This window comes from Bactrocera neohumeralis, chromosome 4, assembly GCF_024586455.1.
Source record: "Bactrocera neohumeralis isolate Rockhampton chromosome 4, APGP_CSIRO_Bneo_wtdbg2-racon-allhic-juicebox.fasta_v2, whole genome shotgun sequence".
NCBI lineage: Eukaryota > Metazoa > Arthropoda > Insecta > Diptera > Tephritidae > Bactrocera > Bactrocera neohumeralis.
In genome coordinates, this window is record NC_065921.1 from 55,497,821 (window position 1) to 55,515,469 (window position 17,649).

At 36.4% G+C, this 17,649-nt stretch overlaps 1 long non-coding RNA gene and 1 pseudogene across 1 annotated transcript in view; one reads left to right on the plus strand and one right to left on the minus strand.

The window, feature by feature from the left end:
* Nucleotides 1-13,586, plus strand: part of LOC126754697 (uncharacterized) — a 78,099-nt gene extending 64,513 nt beyond the window's left edge. Inside the window, exons 7-8 of the long non-coding RNA XR_007666374.1 lie at nucleotides 13,041-13,201; nucleotides 13,262-13,586. This is a non-coding gene — a long non-coding RNA (uncharacterized LOC126754697). The remainder of the gene's footprint in view (nucleotides 1-13,040; nucleotides 13,202-13,261) is intronic.
* Nucleotides 11,075-11,815, minus strand: LOC126754608 (uncharacterized; annotated as a pseudogene).
* Nucleotides 13,587-17,649: the final 4,063 nt, after the last annotated feature.

Genomic DNA, 17,649 nt, shown 5'->3' on the forward strand with positions numbered 1-17,649 from the left:
AACCGACTAACAAAAAACGTCAGAAACACTAAATTTTACGGAAGAAATGGCAGAAGGAAGCTGCACCCAGGCCTTTTTTAAAAATTGAAAATGGGCGTGACGCCGCCCACTTATGGACCAAAAACCATATCTCGGTAACTACTTCACCGATTTCAATGAAATTCGGTATATAATATTTTCTTAACACCCTGATGACATGTACGAAATATGGGTGAAATCGGTTCACAACCACGCCTTCTTCCAATATAAAGCTATTTTGAATTCCATCTGATGCCTTCTCTGTATAATACGAGTATAAACATTAGGAACCAATGATGATAGCGGAATAAAACTTTACAAAAATACGGTATTTGAAAAATATGTAAATGACGTATTATGAAATCTCGATTATCACTTTACCATGCGAGAGTATAAAATGTTCGGTGACACCCGAACTTAGCCCTTCCTTACTTGTTACTGATCAAATTAGTGGCACTCGTTTGTTGATTGACTGTAACAATACATACATTTAAATTAAACAGTGTATACATTATGCCATGAGATGCGTATTTCAGGCTAGGTAGACAATTTCACGATTTTAGGCGAATTTCCGAAATTTCAAGGCCGGAGTTGGGGTTGAAGATGCAATCCGATCTCAAAACAAGAAGTTGCATTGGAATCAGGAAGTACTAAGGCAACTTTTCCGCACTATTAGAAATCCCGAATCGAAAAAAGTCTGGAATCGACCCACCCTATTAAGCACCACCCACCACCACTCGTGGGTTTTGCTCTTTACGACATGATTGAGTTAAGTTACTCCTTCGGGAGGATTGGACGGCAACACAGTTTCATATTACTCTAATTTATCTCCATTCAAAGGGCTGACAAAAATTCAGAAGTATAATATACATACAACCATATAATCTGCGAGTGTTTTTATAACCTGAACTAAGTATTGCAACGATCTTTTATTACACTCAGATGGAAACTTCGGAGACCATATAAAATATTGGGTCGTTCAATAAGTAATTTCGTTTTTTAATGCAATCAGGAAGGGGTTTTTTCTTTATAAAACATTTTTTGAAATTATAAATTCTTCATTTTCTTTTGCCAGCTTTCAGGCAAGTGACTGATTACACGCTCATAAAATGTTTGATCCGTACAGCCAAAAAACTGATCCAACTTCCCGATTTGTGGTGAATGTTCTCTCACACAAAAAATTTTGCAGATAATAATCCGAAGGTGCCAAGTTTGGAGAATGTGGAGGGTAGGGGAAAACATCCCATTCAGACTGTAAAAGCTTGTTGCGAGTCATCAAACTACTACACCTTTTCTTTGATCAATTCTGACCTCTTCTGTTTTAGTGAATCACTAAATTTGTCCAGCTGATCACAATTCACTATAAAAATAATCGTGGTACAAAAGCTCAAAATAAACGATTTCTTTGAAATCCTATTAAACAGACAGCCCTTAATTGGTAATTATTGGCCTTCGAAGTGTTTTGATCTCTTGCACTTGGTTAAAACCACGTCAAGTCGTACACGAAAATTTCGAAAAATCACCGATTTTGAACATTAGAAGTTCATTAGGAAGGGGACCGACACATACCCCGTGATATAAATATTTCGTCAAATTTTTTGTTTTTTTTGTTAAAATTATTTAAGGTCGAAATTTAGAGGTCGATATTTTTCAATAATCCATTTGATTATATATTCAAGTGACCATGCAGGTACATCCTCTAGATCGAAATTACCGGAATGAAAATTTGTCATCCAATTTTGGCACTGGCGTTCGGGTAACACATCTCCTCCGAACATATCACGCCATTTCCGCCTGACTGGTACTAGTAAAATAGCAAAACAAACAATATTCTCTAAAATTTAAGAAAAACCAACAAACCTTACTGGATGATCTGTTCAAATAAAGCAAGGCGGTTAAGTGTGAAGTTGACTGCGAAAAAATTCAATATCATCAGCTGTTGCCATCAAACGAAATTACTTAGTGAACGACCCAATATACCATATATACATATGAATAAATGATCAGCGTGACGAGTTGAGCTGATTTTGGAATGCCTCACTGTCCGTTTGTATAAACGTTAACTAGTTCTTCACTTTTCGAGACATCTATTCGTCTTTGACTCATCAGACCACTATAGCATATAGCTGCCGAACTGAACTAGCGAACTTTTTTATAGATTATTGTCTATGGCAACGTCACATTAATTTTTTCCAGATTGAGCCGCTATCTCATATAGATTCAGTCCAACCAAATTTAACGATGTTCTAGTTTGTTTATATATTAATTCCTCCCAATTCCCTATTCCCACTTTAGTTCTAAAAACAAAAAAAAAAAAAAATCACTCTCGTTCAAAAAGATATACTAATTTAGCGAAGCCGCACACCGCAATACTGATCATCTTTCTTTCTGTGACCCTAAGCAATCTCACTCTAATTTGTGAAAACCTAAACTACAGTCATATTCTGAGAAGTACTAAAAACATTTAATTTCAATTTATTTACTTAATTAATTCTACGATTGGAAAAGCCTCAACGATCAGAACCACCAGTTTCTTCAATTTAACAAAATAAATATAATAAAACTGGCAGGTCTATAATATCAAACCACTTCTACTTAATGGCAAAAACATATACATATTTTCAAAAAGCCTCTTTCATCATTTGGAAGTATCATAGCATTTGTACAATTCTCCAATTACAGACTGATATGAAATTGGTAAACAAATTGTGCTAAATACCAACCAGCCTGTTATTATAAAGTTTTCGGACGGGCACACTGAGACGATCCCTTAAATCATATAACAACTAATAATAACGCAAAAACGCTTAATGGCTTTTGCCTTTTTAAAGACAGTGAGCTGCCAACAATAACAAAGTTAAGAAAAAAGATATTTTTTTGTTTTATATGCATCTATCCATATATGCAAATATCACTTTCATAGTAGCATAACAACTCTTTTAGCTTTAGTGAGAGTGGAGTTGGTCGTTTTTTGATTCATTCAGTTTTTTTTATTGTTTTCTCTGCTCGTTTGTTGCAAATTGTTGAACGTGAGCCAATTAAAATAAACCTAACGCGTGGCCGGTATGCGAATATCTTCGTAGCGTCGCTGTTTACAGTTATTTTGGGCGATGTTTCTTTGAGGTATTTTTTACTTCCTTTGTTGTGTTTGTGCCTGCACGTATATTTTTTAAATAAATTACTTTTTTCATCACTTTTTAAACCTCGCGTTTATTGTTTTTCGCATTTATTCATTTCTCCATTTCTTACCCTAAACATTCACACAAATGCTCGTTTTTTTCTACATTTTATGAAAATTTTACAAATTTATTTTTATTCTCCACCGACAAAATATAAAAGGGCTATAAAAAAAATATTTTTGAAGAATTTTGGTTTCTTTTTCCAATGAAAACATTACATTTTTTGTTGCATTTGCGCAATTTTTATACTCTCGCAACAATGTTGCTAACGAGAGTATTATAGTTTTGTTCACATAACGGTTGTTTGTAAGTCCTAAAACTAAAAGAGTCAGATATAGGGTTATATATACCAAAGTGATCAGGGCGACGAGTAGAGTCGAAATCCGGATGTCTGTCTGTCCGTCCGTCTGTCCGTCTGTCCGTCCGTCCGTCCGTCCGTCCGTCCGTCTGTCCGTCCGTCCGTGCAAGCTGTAACTTGAGTAAAAATTGAGATATCATGATGAAACTTGCTACACGTATTCCTTGGCTCCATAAGAAGGTTAAGTTCGAAGATGGGCAAAGTCGGCCCACTGCCACGCCCACAAAATGGCGGAAACCGAAAACCTATAAAGTGTCATAACTAAGCCATAAATAAAGATATTAAAGTGAAATTTGGCACAAAGGATTGCATTAGGGAGGGGCATATTTGGACGCAATTGTTTTGGAAAAGTGGGCGTGGCCCCGCCCCCTACTAAGTTTTTTGTACATATCTCGGAAACTACTATAGCTATGTCAACCAAAGTCTACAGAGTCGTTTTCTTTAGGTATTTCCATATACAGTTCAAAAATGGAAGAAATCGGATAATAACCACGCCCACCTCCCATACAAAGGTTATGTTCAAAAACACTAAATTTTACGGAAGAAGTGGCGGAAGGAAGCTGCACCCAGGCTTTTTTTAAAAATTGAAAATGGGCGTGGCGCCGCCCACTTATGGACCAAGAACCATATCTCAGGAACTACTGGACCGATTTCAATGAAATTCGGTATATAATATTTTCTTAACACCTTGATGACATGTACGAAATATGGGTGAAATCGGTTCACAACCACGCCTTCTTCCAATATAAAGCTATTTTGAATTCCATCTGATGCCTTCTCTGTATAATACGAGTATAAACATTAGGAACCAATGATGATAGCGGAATAAAACTTTACAAAAATTCGGTGTTTGAAAAATATGTAAATGACGTATTATGAAATCTCGATTATCACTTTACCATGCGAGAGTATAAAATGTTCGGTGACACCCGAACTTAGCCCTTCCTTACTTGTTAAAACTAATCTTAATTGAAATTTCCGATGGTATTTTCAAACGGAAAATTTTTAAGGCTTCGGCCTTGATAAAATAAGATATTTTTTCAGTTACTTCAGGTGGAACATTAAGGTCAGTTTACTTAAGTAGAAGTTGTTTAAGGCAGTTTTAACGGGCCAAATCACGTTAGATGTTGAGTTAAAAAATTTATAACTTTCAAAAGAGTTACCATTAACTCGTTTTGAATGCCACTTATTTTGGATTTTATAAAAATACCACACTAATTTAAAAAACTAGACACGTTGTTTCAAAATTTTTTCTTGCACTCGCATTGACCGCAGATTATTCAGGTGTTATGAGAATGCAATTCTGCTTAAAGCAATAATTATAAAAACGGAGTTCAGCAGCCCAGAGAAGAGATTTAAAGACAGATTTTAGGTAAAATTAAGCTCGGAGTGCTTAAAGCCCTCAATGACGAAATTTAATATTCGTCATATTAAAATCGAGTTTCCTACGCAACTTTATATATTTTTCTGTTAGTTTTTGTCATTTCAATTTGTCAGCTATACGCTGGTTTTTTAGAGAACCTAAGGCTCTAGAAATTTGCTTGAATTATCCTGATATCTGCCTTTGATAGCCATACTGGAAAGAGGCTCAATATTGCTTTCGGCAATCGAGCCCTTGCCAAGTGCACAACACAAGACCCAAAATTCTTAGTAATCTTTCATCTTTCTTTGTCTTTCATCCAGTAAAGCATACCAGGAAAATAGAAGCGTACAAAAGAGTTCACTTCACTGCAAGAAATTGCTTCAAAACAGGCGAAGGCTCCAAAGGTGTAATGTAGGGAAAAACGGTCACAGCATAACTTTTCCGACTTTTTGGGCCCGTTCGAAGCCAAATTGCAAAAAAACGGCCGAATTTTTATTTCGAACTTCCGAGACGAGATAAGGAAATTTAAGCATTGCTGGGTCAAATGTATGGATTTAAAAGAATTCTATGCACCTTTTTTCAGTTTTCTTGTATGTTAAATGTTAAAGTAAATAAAGTAGTAAGGCTTCAAAATATCTATTTTTCCCTTTGCATGGTCTTAGGGCTTCAACAAGATTAGTCCATCTCACACTCGCCATATATTTGCCTCAGCGTAATATTATATTTAGTAGCTAATTTCGCGCATTTCTGAAATTTAAATTCAAAATTTCACCATGTTTCTTTCAACACAAAAACTCAGATAAATTATTTCCATAAATTAACCGAAAATGAGCCGCAAATTAATTTCACATTAACACAAAATTCGACATAATTAACGCCCCTAAAAAGTTTCCCTTTTCCATGATAAATTTGCATGAGACCAAAGCAAGAAACGGTTTCTCAACGGTTTTCGCGTTGTCCGATCAATGCCCTATGATAACAAAAAGTTCCCGCAGCAATCATTATACATTTTCAAAACTAAGTGGTAGCACACACACACCGGCCCACATGCACCAATCACTAGGTTATTGTATGTGCTATTTCATCGCACATTTCAGCTAATTTTCTTTATTGTTGTTGCTGTTTTTGCAGTTGTTATTGATGTCGCGATTGATATGGCAAAGTTCTCACCAACTTTTTGGGAAGGCATAATTGATATGAGCGCTTTGGCATACAGCAGGTATAAGTATTTACATACGTACATGCGCAATAATAGAGTCGCCACCTGTTCTTATAAAGGCAAAAAAAAAAGTCTTGAAAAAAATGTTTCTCAGCGTTACTGTCTGATTAGTTCTTTGAAAACGTAGGTGTTAAGTATGAGTTTGGCAAGAGTACAAGTATGTCACCCAAAATAATAAAATATTACAAACACAATTAGATTAGACAAATTAGTGCTTATCGATAATGATGGTTCAATATATGACTTTATGGCACTGCTGTCTGGGTTCTAAAATGTTTTTATATTATTGCCACACTTTTGTAATTGTGTAACCTTTCAAAAGAAATCGAACCTACATTTGGTAACGAACAAAACTGTAAAATTTGTCAACTTTCAGTAAAAGCTGGAATGAGTGGTCACCCTATTTACATTTGTATCACACATACATATAATGCGAAAACTCAGCACGGGTACCAAATTAGCGCTATTCGGGAGAATAGGTATATGTATATAAAAAGTATGACCTTATGGCGTTGTCACGTCTTCTTCTTCTTCTTGTAACGTCTTAGAGCATATAAAAAAATCCAAAATTATAGCGTAACGTGACTGTTAACTTCATTTAATGTGTCTCTATATATTTGAAATAATGAAATTTTAATTTAACCTAATTCAGGAAAATTTAAGACAAATTAGTTTATTATTCATATACTATATACTTATATAACATTATCGTTTGTGTGAAAAGTATTCCTGCTGCAAGAGTAGTTTTGAAAATAATATATGATCTGCTCAACATACATACTTTACAAAATTTTAGATTTTAATCAAAAACCTTTGTGCCTTATAAGACGATCATCGTATTAATGAAGAAATTAGAAAAAAACACTCAATATCGCTTTTTTATAAACTTTCATTTCAATTTAAAATACACCAATGTATAGATAGTGGCTATTGAGCCAAAATCTGAGTTCTTCCATATTTTATGAGAAAATGTTGAATAAATTAATTTTACTTTAAACCACATTTTTCGTTTTTCTGAATATATAGTTATAAAGTGTTAATATATTTATTATATCGATCAAAACGTCATTCAAGACGTGGTACTTAAAACTTTTTTTTAACAATGCGTGGGAGGATTTTATTTTTTATGTACACATATATTGGATATTATTTCGCTCTCACTGTATCGATAACTTTGCATTATTTATTACCAACACCCCCTACTCGCTCATTAATTTTTCTAACCAGCACCAAATAGCTACAAATTAGCCTTATTCATTATTCATCGCAACATACTTCGTATATTCATGCACACTCTTTACAAAGGGTGATCCATTTCGAGGTTCCCTACTTTTTTTAAATTTAATTGAGAAGTCTAATGGTAGCATATCATACGATCTTGGTAGTCAAGCGACCGGCAAAACCCTTAAATTGTCTGCTCACCGAAGTGTTCTCTCAATAAATTCATTGACGCTTACGTTCTCGCCAGCATCATTTTTTAAGAAAAATCACATCAAACCGTAGCTGGTTTTCTGAATGAAATGGTTGCTACTGAATCTCTTGATGTTGTTCTTTGTCCCAAATGCGGTAATTGAGCTTTTACGTACCCATTGAGTCAGAAATAAACCTCTTCGCTGAACAAAATTTAGCTCGAAAACGTTGGATCTTCTTGAAAATTTTCAAGAGCCGAAAGAACTAAGCGATGTTGCTTGGAAAGGTCGCCGAGTACTATCATTCACTCCGGTGAATGAACGTCTAGCCACAATCCGCATCAAAGCGAGGTTCTTCAACATATCGCTGATCTGCGCCCACGCCCCGACGGATGAGAAGGACGATGTGACCAAAGATGCCTTTTATGAGTGCTTGGAACGCACTTATGAGAGATGCCCCCGCCACGATGTCAAAATCGTGCTTGGCGACTATAACGCCAGGGTGGGCAAAGAAGGTATCTTTGGAACTACGGTCGGTAAGTTCAGCTACCACGAGGAAACATCCCCAAATGGGTTGAGGCTGATCGACTTCGCCGGGGCCCGAAATATGGTTATCTGTAGTACTAGATTCCAGCACAAAAAGATTCATCAAGCTACCTGGCTGTCTCCGGATCGAAAAACTACCAACCAGATCAATCATGTTGTGATAGACGGAAAGACACGTCTCCAGTGTTTTAGATGTGGGTGCGCTCCGAGGTCCTAACATCAACAAGCACAAGGAAGGTTCGACGTCGAAAAGCTGCAATCACAACAGACTGCAAAACGATTTTCTACTCGGCTTGCACTCCTGCTCTCTGAAAGCACTCATCAACAACTCGGTATAAGGGAACTGTGGGACGGCATTTCAAACTCCTCACGTACAGCTGCATCCGAAACCATTGGTTTTCGGAAAGTACAAAAGAACAACAGGTACGACGAGGAGTGCCGCTTCGCAGCGGAGAAAAAACAGGCTGCCTACCTCGCAACGTTACGATCGACCACAACACGTGCAGGATGGGATAGATACCGAGAGCTGAAGAGGGAAGCGAGACGCATTTGCAGACAGAAAAAGAAAGAGGCCGAAATGCGTGAGTATGAAGAGCTTGATAAGCTGACCGACAGGGGTAATGCTCGAAAATTCTACGAAAAAATGCGGCGGCTAACAGAAGGTTTCAAGACCGGAGCATACTCTTGTAGAACCCCCAAAGGTGATCTAGTCACCGATGCCCAGAGCATACTTAAATTATGGAGGGAACACTTCTCCAGCCTGCTAAATGGCAGTGAATGCACAACGCCAGGGGAAGGCGAACCCGATTCCCCAACCGACGACGATGGAGCCGACGTTCCATTGTCCGATCATGAAGAAGTTCGAATAGCAATTACCCGCCTGAAGAACAACAAAGCGGCGGGGGCCGATGGATTGCCGGCCGAGCTATTCAAACACGGCGGCGAAGAACTGATAAGGAGCATGCATCAGCTTCTTTGTAAAATATGGTCGGACGAAAGCGTACCCAACGATTGGAATTTAAGTGTGCTATGCCCAATCCATAAAAAAGGAGATCCCATAATCTGCGCCAACTACCGTGGGATTAGCCTCCTCAACATCGCATATAAGGTTCTATCGAGCGTATTGTGTGAAAGATTAAAGCCCAGCGTCAACAAACTGATTGGACCTTATCAGTGTGGCTTTAGACCTGGAAAATCAACAACCGACCAGATATTCACCATGCGCCAAATCTTGGAAAAGACCCGTGAAAGGAGAATCGACACACACCACCTCTTCGTCGATTTCAAAGCTGCTTTCGACAGCACAACATGGAGCTGCCTCTATGCCGCGATGTCTGAATTTGGTATCCCCGCAAAACTAATACGGCTGTGTAAACTGACGCTGAGCAACACGAAAAGCTCCGTCAGAATCGGGAAGAACCTCTCCGAGCCGTTTGATACCAAACGAGGTTTCAGACAAGGCGATTCCCTATCGTGTGACTTTTTCAACCTGCTTCTGGAGAAAATAGTTCGAGCTGCAGAATTTAATAGAGAAGGTACCATCTTTTATAAGAGTGTACAGCTGCTGGCGTATGCTGATGATATTGATATCATCGGCCTTAACACCCGCGCCGTTAGTTCTGCTTTCTGCAGACTATACAAGGAAGCAAAACAAATGGGTCTGGCAGTGAACGAGGGCAAGACGAAATATCTCCTGTCATCAAACAAACAGTCGTCGCACTCGCGACTTGGCACTCACGTCACTGTTGACAGTCATAACTTTGAAGTTGTAGATAATTTCGTCTATTTAGGAACCAGTATTAACACCACCAACAATGTCAGCCTGGAAATACAATGTAGGATAACTCTTGCCAACAGGTGCTACTTCGGACTGAGTAGGCAATTGAAAAGTAAAGTCCTCTCTCGACGAACAAAAGCCAAACTCTATAAGTCGCTCATAATTCCCGTCCTGCTATATGGTGCAGAGGCTTGGACGATGTCAACAACTGATGAGTCGACGTTGCGAGATTTCGAGAGAAAAGTTCTGTGAAAGATTTATGGTCCTTTGCGCGTTGGCCACGGCGAATATCGCATTCGATGGAACGATGAGCTGTACGAGATATACGACGACATTGACATAGTTCAGCGAATTAAAAGACAGCGGCTACGCTGGCTAGGTCATGTTGTCCGAATGGACGAAAACACTCCAGCTCTGAAAGTATTCGACGCTGTACTCGCCGGGAGAAGCAGAGGAAGAGGAAGACCTCCACTCCGTTGGAAGGACCAAGTGGAGAAGGTCTGGCTACGCTTGGAATATCCAATTGGCGCCACGTAGCGAAAAGGAGAAATGACTGGCGCGCTGTTGTTAACTCGGCTATAATCGCGTAAGCGGTGTCTACGCCAATTAAGAAGAAGAAGGATATATAAAGAAGTTCAATGAAAATAGCAAATAAAATACCGTTGCTCTGATAACACTGTCCAACAAATGAAGACTTTTTGAATGGAACAGAATAGCGACCCCTTAATTCTGAAAGGGTATGTTGAGTAGATCATTTTTGTAGAACAAACTTATGGTCCAGCACGTCTGAGTTTTTTTTTACAGTGGGTCAAAGTTTTCATTTCTTGGTCGAAGGGAGCATTATACTATATGAAAAAAATGTTTTAAGTTAAAGTCTGAGAGAATTCTTATGGTCAGAGTTGTATTGTGGAATTGTATGAGGATGATTTTTGTGGAAGATCTTAACCCTCTAACTGGTTTCTTTATGGGTCAGTTTGACCCTTTTTTCGAGAAAATCAAAAAATATCCTTTAAAAAAGGACATTTAAGGATTAAAATATTCTACGAAAATGTTTGGCGGAAAATTTCAGTGGGAGTCACCAAAGACACCATTGTTGTAAATAAAGCTCTTTACGATTGATAAAAAAATTATAATTTTGTTTTTATGGTATGTACATATTTATTTTTTTGCTTCAGCAATGGTAGGAAAATTGATTAAAGATTAAACTTAATATGCTTTCCTGTATTTAGCTTGACGTGAATGTTCCGATGTGTCAAGGTTTCTGTACAAGCCCCGTACGTATTCAGCAAGCATTACACTTTGGGATTTCCCTTTGAATCTTTCTTCCAATACCTTTATATCCTGATGAAACCTTTCACCGTGTTCATCTGAAACCGCTCCAAGGTTTTCTTTAAAAAAATTGAGATGAGAGTGCAGAAAATGCAGCTTTAGTGACATCTTAACGCCAATATTGTTAAAAACGATTAGCATGCTTTCAATATTTTCTGCATAGTTTTGTGCTTTTGAGTTTCCAAGGAATTCTGATATAACCAGCTGCATAAAGTCAAATGCTGTCTTTTGCATATCCGACAGATGACCATAAAATTCTTCATCTTGTAATAATTTTCTGATAACGGGTCCAACGAGCATTCCTAGAAAAGGTAGTTTACATTAAATGAAATAAATTATTTCTTAAAACCGTATTTTACCTTCTTTTAATTTTGCTGCAGATTGCAGATTGTTTGAATGCGTTTGAAAGCATATCCTTGTGTATTTAAGCTTTTAATAAAATTTTTCACCACGCCCAACTTAATATTCAGCGGTGGAAGTATGACCTTATCTTTTAAGACAAGAGATTCATGGATTACATTTAAGTCACCAATAATATTTTCTTTACGTTCTTCGAAATATTTAAAATGATAATGGCTGCTGGTAGCACGTGAATCCCATTTACAAAGAAAGCACATATATTTTGTGTATCCTGTTCCGCCAAACATTTTCGTAGAATATTTTAATCCTTAAATGTCCTTTTTTAAAGGATATTTTTTGATTTTCTCGAAAAAAGGGTCAAATTGACCCATAAAGAAATCAGTTAGAGGGTTAAGATCTTCCACAAAAATAATCCTCATACAATTCCACAATACAACTCTGACCATAAGAATTCTCTCAGATATTAACTTACAACATTTTTTTCATATAGTATAATGCTCCCTTCGATCAAAAAATTAAAACTTTGACCCACTGTAAAAAAAAAAAACTCAGACGTGCTGGACCATAAGTTTGTTCTACAAAAATGATCTACTCAACATACCCTTTCAGAATTATAGGGTCGCTATTCTGTTTCAAAAATGCTGTTGAACAGTGTAATTAATGCGGATGAGGAAATGAAAATGACTAGCATGGCAAGAATAACAGTAAGAAAATCATAAATAACTTGTGTATATACATACATATGTACTTCATACGTATACGTTTGTGATTATGTATCCTATTATTTGACTCTTTTATCCATATGGAGTGTTGCAAGGATTTTAATCAGCGATGACATAATTTTTTGAACTCTTCATCTTGCGATTTATATCCGTTAATGTCTTTAATTCTCTTTGTGAGAATGATTTTTTTAACGACAAAATTAAAGATTTCAGCAAACATAAAGCCTACTAACTTAAAAAAACTGATATTTCGCTTCAAAATGTTTGATTAAATATTCGAATTTATAAACTATTACTTATACATATCATTATAGATGGGAAAATTTTTAAAGTTAGAATTCTATTAAATGTATGTAATAAATAATGTATGTACTGTATATGATAACTTTAAAAATTATATCATTGCAGATTATATTAATCGGAGTCTGCCTGTACAGGCATTGACGCCTCTTAACAAAGCCCAATCTTCCGTCTGCTTTTCAAATATTAGTTTTCAATTACAACACTAGCCCTTAAGCACACTTTATCCTTATTGTACCCACAACAACGATTTTACGCCATTTGCCCAAACTGTTGCGAGCGTAACTGCCGCACTCTCTTCGTCAATAGAAAATGGATATTTTATGTACCAGTAACCCGCTCACCTTGGTTGGTATATACTATACTTGATGATCCAAACTTTTTGCCAACTTCACTTCTAAGCTTACTTTTACTCTTTTTCTTATCGCTTCATCTTTTATATTTTTCTTTTGCTTTGCAGGTGTGAGAACGTCATGACTTGTCCCATACGACTAATTGGTTCCGGCAAGGAGCACTGCAACTTCGATTGGCCTGCAGTCTACTCGTACAATGGTCGTGATGTGCATTCGCCACTTATTGGCAAATTTTGTTTGCTGCCAAAATTTCCTTTTGGCATTATTGGTAAGTGTTAACTTCTTTAGCTATGGAACAATATTACATATGTGTTTTATATATCAAAAGGTTCTACACAACAAAATCTGATAGGTTTTATGTGATGAACGGGAAAATATTAAAAAAAATGAAAAGAGTTAGAAAGGATTATATTAATTGTTACCAACAGAAGTGATATGCCGGCAGAGTGGTCCTATGGTCACACATTGGAAAGGCTCATAAAACACACTTGATTTTTTGTCCTTTACTTAAGCTATTATGATAAAATGGATAAGTAAATTCCCTCTCGGCTAAAGAGGATTTGAAGCTCTTTGACAATTTTTGGAATCTTCGAGTAATAAACTTTATGTTTTAAATATCAGAATTTTAAGTTTTGAAATTGAATAAAGAAGCTCCTTGAAAACTCGTAACACCGACTCATCAGCTGTTGTCATTGTTAATGCCTCTGCACCATATAGCAGGACGGGAATAATGAGTGACTTATAGAGTTTTGTTTTTATTTGTCGCGAGAGGACTTTATTTCTCAATTGCCTACTCAGTCTGAGCAACATCTGTTGGCAAGAATTATTCTATGTTGGATTTCAAGGCTGACATTGTTGTTAACACTGGTTAGAAGATAGACAAATTATCTATGACTTCGCAGTTATTACTGTCAATAGTGACATGGGAGCCAAGTGGCGAATGTGATGACTGTTTGTTTGATGACAGAAAATATTTCGTCTTGCCCTCATTCACCACCAGACCCATTTGCTTCTGCCTTACCCATTCCGGAGAAAGCAGAACTAACGGAATTTCCTAAAAGAAATTTTTCAGCCGATTACGAAAATCAAAATTTATTATTTTTTACTTAAAACTATTTACGAGTTCGTATATGAAAACTTCTGTATGTTCGAAGGTGAAATAGAAGCAGATTTCCTTAGCCACATAATACAGCTCAGTTATGCACGTCTGCTAAAGCACATAAATACACATGTACGAATATATGCATACATACATAGTATGGCATCCGTCAAGCGAGGTTTGTGCGTCAAACTAAATTTCAGAATATTGTAAATGGCATTTTGCAGCTGGTAAATATGATATGGCATATTCAGCTCAAAAACAATAACAAAGCACAACCAAGCGAGGGGCAAATGGACGGAAAGTTAACGGTAGTAGACGCGATAGTCAGCAGTGGCACATCAATGCCTGCAAAGACAAAAGAATAATGTGGATGGGAATGAAGTTGAAAATGCATGGATATAGGTGCTGCCACAACGCTGGTCAGTCATTACGAAATTGAAATGCAATGACTTTAACTGGATGCGAGTAAAAGTCATTGCTGCAGAGTAATGATTGAGTCTTTGCATGTGTAAGTGAGTGAATTAAATATTGAATGGAATGGATCTTTTGTATGAGCCTTAGTCATAAGTGTTCCACAAAGAGGTGAGGAAATTCATACTAAGAGTGATCTTTAAATGACGTCTGAACCACTTTCATTTTATTATACAATCAAACACTATACTTTACATAGAAATCTCTACAAAAGTCTCACTATTTTGTACAACAATTTTGGTACATGCATGTTCGTGTTTATGTACATATATATGTGGTTTCTTTTATATACATATGTACATATGTACATTTTTGTTTGCATAACTACTGTTGTGCATATCCACATACTAGCAACAATAATTGCTATAATAACGTATCTGACTCCAATCACACCATTGTCTAAGTAGTATTAGTTTTGTTGGTTAGCTTTTGTTTTACTTTATTTTGTTGGTTTTGCATGCTTGTTTAATATTCTACTGCGAAATGGTACCCATCCTGATGAGTGATGTATTTATTAAGAGTTGATAGAACTTTTGAATTTCTATTGATCATGAAAGCCCCCGGCCAATAGGATGTGGCTAAGGTATACTCACACATTTCCCGCCATTTAAGAAATTCTGGCCATATTTAGACCTCATCATGTATACATGTAGGATTAGAATTAACATCCGAATTTTAACTAACATAATTAGTAAATAATTGGCAACCACTTATTCGAACATCGAATAGTGGATTCGAAATAGTGGACAACAAGAACTTTGTGGGCGATACGGCTTCGCGTCCATCATAGTGAGAAAAGTATGATGACATTCCAAGTAACAAAAGAATCATATGGTCGTCAACATCTGAGATCACCTGATCGAAATAGTTGATTTTTCGGCACAGAGATTTAAATAAATAATAAAATAATTCACGCATATAATATATACAATACTTACCAAAACTATTTGCAATAATTTAAGCAAAAATATATATGTATATTCTTCAAATATTTTTATAAAAATAGAACAGATTTACCAATATTTTGACACAATAAATAAAATTTTAATCAAAACTAGGTACATTTAATTTTTATTAATTTTAATAATCGAAATATATTTGAAAATTTAACAAAAACGTACTTAAAGTAATAAATTGTATAGCATAACACGGCAACACACTCTGCCTTTTTTAGGCATTTGGCCGTTTTAGTAGTAGAATATTTAGGAAACCCTAATGAAGTGCCGGGCTTTTGCCCTGAGTCTTCCTCATTCTATGGCATTCTTAATGTAATTTCTATCATTCTATAAGCTTTCGCCTGCATATGTGTGGGTGAAAATGAGAGGATTTGTTAATTGTAGGTTTCTATAATGCATTCCTGATTGTAACGCCTAGCGTAGCGGCACGCATCAGAGGTAAAGAGATGTTTAACTCCTCCCTCACTGGAAGTGAGAGAGCAATTGCTAAACGTCAAAACCTACTGAACTCGATTAGCTGTCAAAGTTCAGTAGGTTTTGACGTTTAGCAATTGGAAAAGAGGGACGACCAGATTAAAATCCCGCCAAATTATTATTCGAATGGAGACATTTTTAACTTTTTGTCTCCATTTGTAACGGCCATTATTTCGAAGAATACCGAATGCGAAACAGCACGCAGATTGAAAGCTGTAAGTATATTTTAATTTTTATTAAGTAAATTTGCATTTATTTAATACTTTTTTATTTTATTTTACAGACAAAATGCCGAAAACACCCAGCAGTTGGAAGAAATGTGTTGCTGGCTGCAGCGAGGGAGGCAGAATATTCAGTTTTCCGAACAGTGGAACGGATCTCGAACGGTGAGTAAAAAACGTTAAATAGCGCAAAAAGTGTTTGTGAATTTGTTAAAAATTTCGATGAAATTAGTGTTTCGATTGTGCAATGAAAATAGTAATTTCGGATTGGATTGAATTTACGTGTGTTTTTAAGTGTTATGTGCTGAACAAGTAGAGCGCGACAGAATGCAAGCGACATCTGTTAAATATTAAAATACACACGTTCTTATGGACACAGTTATGTAGTCGTGCAGCTGCCTCAATAACTGTGTCTTTAAGAACGTGTGTATTTTAATATTTGACAAATGTCGCTTGCAGTCTGTCGCCCTCTACGTGTTCAGAGCTTAATTGTCAATTTGTTGCCATTGCCGTTAATTAACTAAATAAATTATTTTAAAGTAACGATTTATCTTTGAATATTTATGATATTTATAAAAAAAATCGTACTTTAAAATATTCATTAAATATGCACTTTTTGCACTATTATTATTATTATTATACATATTTTATGATTTTATATAAAATTTCGTATTTTATTTTGTTTATTTTAATAGGCGTAAGTGTTGGCTCAAACGTTTAGGTGTTTTTGAAGATCAAAATGAAAAAACACCTAAACACATTTTTGCGTGTGAGCGGCATTTTTCTGAAGAAATGCGTAACGCTAAAAAATTGCGTCCGAGAGCCGTTCCGGATATAAATTTAATTATTGAGCCAATGTTTAACGCCCCAAATTCTTTTTTTGATAAACCTATTGAATGGGCGTTGAAGATTTTTTTCCCCAAATGGAAGGATCTGCCTCAAATGCAAACGGTGCATCGAGGCAGCTGCTTCCGCTTTTAGAAAGGGAAGACCGCGATAATATTTTGGAGCCTCTGCTACTTCTTGAGGAGGAACTACTAAATAATAATGAAAAAGCCGCGCAAACAGGTAGGGGTCTGACAGCAGGGACAGATAGAAAAAAAAATTGAGGGAAGAGAATAGGATTTTAAAAATAAAATTAGATGAAAAAGAACAGGAGAATAGGAGCTTAAAAGCTCAGTTGGTCCAAATGGCTACTGAATTAGAAAGATGTAGGGAAATGTTAAGAAGTAGTTCATTTAGGGAAAAGTCAGATCCTCTTGAGATAGTTTGCAGCAAAGTTCCTCCTCAGTTAGGTGCTTGTATTAGGAGTAGCTTTCTTAATAGTAATCGCCAAAGTCAAGGTCGGCGATATGATAGTTTTCTTAAAACCTTAGCTTTGGGTGTATTTTTTTTGTCGCCAATCGCTTACCGCTACCTAAAGCACCGACTCAGTTTTCCCTCGGAAATTACGTTACATAATTTTGTCGCAGATTGGCCTTGTTTCCCTGGT